The sequence below is a fragment of the Clarias gariepinus genome, chromosome 17 (genome assembly GCF_024256425.1).
Source record: "Clarias gariepinus isolate MV-2021 ecotype Netherlands chromosome 17, CGAR_prim_01v2, whole genome shotgun sequence".
Lineage (NCBI taxonomy): Eukaryota > Metazoa > Chordata > Actinopteri > Siluriformes > Clariidae > Clarias > Clarias gariepinus.
In genome coordinates, this window is record NC_071116.1 from 6,017,436 (window position 1) to 6,022,040 (window position 4,605).

At 35.2% G+C, this 4,605-nt stretch overlaps 1 long non-coding RNA gene across 1 annotated transcript; it reads right to left on the reverse strand.

Annotated features, from left to right (window-relative positions):
- Positions 1–2,296: 2,296 nt before the first annotated feature.
- On the reverse strand, positions 2,297–3,254 carry LOC128545590 (uncharacterized). Its single transcript, XR_008365874.1, has 3 exons — positions 3,191–3,254; positions 2,546–3,002; positions 2,297–2,383 (listed from the first exon to the last, which is right to left on the reverse strand). It is a non-coding gene; the product is annotated as an uncharacterized LOC128545590 (long non-coding RNA).
- Between the last annotated feature and the right edge of the window lie 1,351 nt (positions 3,255–4,605).

A 4,605-nucleotide genomic window follows, 5' to 3' on the forward strand; every position in this document is an offset into this window, starting at 1 on the left:
ATGTCTAAATAGGTTCATTTCCAGGGTTTCTGTAGTAAGCTGTTACACAATGAATATTTTTCCCACAATAGAATAATCTGATCTGATATGATCTAAAATTATCTGATATGATATGATATGATATGATATGATATGATATGATATGATATGATATGATATTGATTTGATGTCATGTGATGTGATGTGATAAGATCTTGTGATGTGATGATATGATGTGATATGATATGATATGATATGATATGATATGATATGATATGATATGATATGATATGATTGATATAATATGAATATTTTCCCACAATAGAATAATCTGATCGGATCTGATCTGAAATGATCTGATCTGATATATTATATAATATGATATGATATGATATGATATGATATGATATGATATGATATGATATGATTGATATGATATGATATGATATGATATGATATGATTGATATGATGTGATATGATATGATATGATTGATATGATATGATACAATATGATTGATATGATATAATATGATATGATATGATATGATATGATATGATATGATATAATATGATTGATATAATATGAATATTTTCCCACAATAGAATAATCTGATCGGATCTGATCTGAAATGATCTGATATGATATTTTATATGATATGATTGATATGATATGATATGATATGATATGATATGATTGATATGATATGATATGATATGATATGATATTGATGTGATGTGATGTGATAAGATCTTGTATGATATGATATGATATGATATGATATGATATGATATGATATGATATGATTGATATAATATGAATATTTTCCCACAATAGAATAATCTGATCGGATCTGATCTGATCTGAAATGATCTGATCTGATACATTATATGATATGATTGATATGACATGATATAATTGATATGATATGATATGATATGATATGATATGATATGATATGATATGATATGATATATTATAATATAATATGATTGATATGATATAATATGATATGATATGATATGATTTTATATGATATGATATGATATGATATGATATAATATAATATAATATGATTGATATGATATAATATGATACGATATGATATGATTTTATATGATATGATTGATATGATATGATATGATTTTATATGATATAATATGATATGATATGATTTTATATGATATGATATGATATGATATGATATGATATGATATGATATGATCTGAGAACCTCACGGTTCTGGGTTTGATTCTGTCGTCAAGGTCTGTGTGCTTGGAGTTTGCATGTTCTCCCTGTGCCCTCTGGGTTTCCTTCAGATACTCCAGTTACCTCACACAGTCCAAAGACATGCAGGTTAGGCTAATTTGTGTTCCCGAAATTGCCCGTAGTGTGTGAATGAGTGTGTGTGTGTGTATGAGTGTGTTCCCTGCAGTAAATTGGCACCACGTCCAGGGTGTACCCCGCCTCGTGCCCTAAGTCTCTTGGCATAGGCTTCAGGCCCCCATGACCCTGTATACAGGATAAAGCATCATACAGTAGACAATGAGTAAGTGAGTGATAATATAATATATGATAATAATAAGTGATAATTTAATATGAAACGATAATTCAATTGTAAAAGTTACAATTGTTAGATTTTTTTATTTATACAGTATGACTGACCTTATACAGATAACTTGATGTATCAGTCTAGGTTTTACTGTATTCTAAGGATGAGGAGCACATCTTCCAGGTTTAATTTGACCACTAGACGGCGCCACTTGGCTGCCTAATAAAAGTTCCTCACTGCTCTGAGGAAATGAACCAGAACATTGCAGCCAAATAAGGAAAAATATTTGCAGTAATTTAAAAATATAAAGCATATGCAGATAGTTCTCATCTGTTTTAGTTTTTGTGGAAAGAAAAAATTCCCATTGTTGCCACGGGCTGAGGCGGGCATGCCGATCTGCGCAGTCTTTAAAACACTAAAGGGGAAGATTTACTTCACCATGTAGGGCCTGGAAAAGCAGCTGACTAACATTTACCAGCGGCATCAAGGCAACCTGCAGGTTTTCCGAATACCCGCAGCCTTGATTTTCCTCTGAAGTGAAGTGAGAGCTCTCAGCAAGGTAATTATGTGGGTTTCTGCATGAATGGCTTCTACATCGGTATCTGATGTTAAGTTGAGCCAAGCCTTTATTCGTCACATATACATAACAGCACAGTCAAATCCTTTATTCTTTGCATATCTCGGCTTTTGTTAGGTGGCTGGGGTTGGAGCACAGGGTCAGCCATTATACACCGCCACCGGAGCAGATGCTTAAGGGCCTTGCACATGGAGCTGGGGCTTAAACCGCCGACCTTCCGATAGGTGTCGCAAAGTCTTAACGCGCTGAGCCACCACTTCCCATAAATCCTCCGTCCTAGAAAAAATTAATCATTAAATAAATGAAATAAGTACAGAGCCGTTTGATGAACCTATTACACTGTGAGTGAGTCCTTATTTGTGATTATTACTCGTGACATTCTTTTGGTACATTATAACATGCAAACATACAGTACATACTGTACAAACATAGACATACTGTATAAAGTTGCGTAGGGGTTAGCACTGTCAGCCTGCACCTCCAGGTTCCGGGTTTGTTTCCCGCCTCAGGGTCTGTGTGCATGATGTTTGCATGTTCTCCCCATGATCGGAGGGTTTCCTCCGGGTACTCCGGTTTCCTCCCACAGTCTAAAGACATGCAGATTAAACTGACTGCTATTTCCAAAATTGCCCATAGTGTGTGTGAATGAGTGTGTGTTCCCTGTGATGGATTGGCACCCCATCCAGGGTGTACGCCGTCTCATACCCTAAGTCTCCTGGGATAGGCTCCAGGCCCTCTGTGACCCTGTACACAGGATAAAGCGGTATATAGATGATGAGTGAGTGAGTGAGGGGTAACACCTCAAGGAGGAAGAAGGAGTCTCCGGACATCACAGTAGTCTGAGAACAGCGGGCTTTGGGGTTTCTTAGTGAGGCCAGTGAAGAAATTCAACAACCTTAAAAAGTTAAAAGATAAAAGGTACTATCTTGTCATTATTTCATTTATAATTAAGATGTCAGCAGATAATAATATTGTATAAATTAGGGGAAGAACACACATTGGGACATGCAGGTTTAAAAAAAATAATGATGGCGTATGCATGTTTATTTAGGTGTACTGTTACGTGTTGAGGTAATCAATTACCTGTTAGTCTCATGGTGATCAGAGTTATTTTAAATCATGGCCTGTGCCCCATGACATCCATCTGTGATATAAAAACATAGTATTACATAGTAAGGATAATATACTGTATGCTCTTGATTAGCGGTGAAAATATGAACTAAACCCAGTGAAAACTGGTAGATATCTAGTCATATAAATTCTGTCCAGCGGTTGATTTAAGACGCGCCCAGAGTTTGACACATACGCTGTTAAATCTTTTGGTTTCTAATCTGGCACCTAACTGCTCATAACTTCACTTCTACAAAACATTTTGATTGCATTCATGGTGCAGGTTCACCGTAAGGCAGATATCTACAGTAAGTCCTGCCAGGGTTTCATTAAATTCTGTTCTGCTGTGACAAAATCTGGTTGGATGGACACAGAGGCCGAGAGACAGTACAGACAAACCCTTACTTTTATTTATCCAGATAAGATAAGATCTTGTCTTTTCTGTCTCCGCCTTGACTTGAACCTCGTGAGCTTTTTATTTGTCTTCTATAAAACTCCGTTTAGACGAGTTAATGCTTACACATTATGTATGTGAGTAAATTATGAGCACGGTGTGCAGCACATGGCCTGAGAGTAAAGTGCTGAATGAGCAGTAATTGCAAAATCAACATAAGCACTAACGTATAATGTATAATTAAAATCATTTAGGGACTATTTCGATTTTGCTGTTAACTATTCCAGGCTTAATTGTCCTATTTTTGTTGAATAATAGCTCTATTACTTTTAGGTACTAAAAATATAATATGCACGCCTGTTTTCTACAAAGATAACACGTAAGTGCTTGGGCCGAGCTGTCAAACCTGGTTTTAGTATTTTCTATTTAAGGTTTTTAAGGTCTCGGGTTGACGTCCAACAGAATTTAATGCCTTGACTATTCCTATTTGCATTTCTTTCTTGCAAATGAGTTCTCTCTTAAAGCTTCCATCCTTACACTCCGGTCACGTCAGCCAGTATACAGTATCACGCCTGCAACTTGACTTATTCTGATTCTTTAAATACAGCTTACTGTAATTATTGCATGGGAGTATACAGTACTGTCAATGCCTGTTAGTCATCAAAACACTTCATACTGTAAGAACAAGAGCGGGTTGTATAGCCACTACACGTGCTATGGTGTAAGCTTGAACTTCATGGTTATTTATGTTAATAAATTCATAAAAAATAAAAAATAAACTTTTTTTTTTTTCTTTAAAGTGAAGGTGCGATGGTAAAACAAATTAGAAATGCATCACCAGGACTGTATAATGGTTTGTTAATGCTTACAGTAACTAAAACATATGAGCTATTAATGCTATAATACAGTGATGGATAGCTTAAATAAACATTAGTTAATAGTTAATAAACAAACATTAAATAATAACATGAAAAGTATTTGGGACACCTTTAGG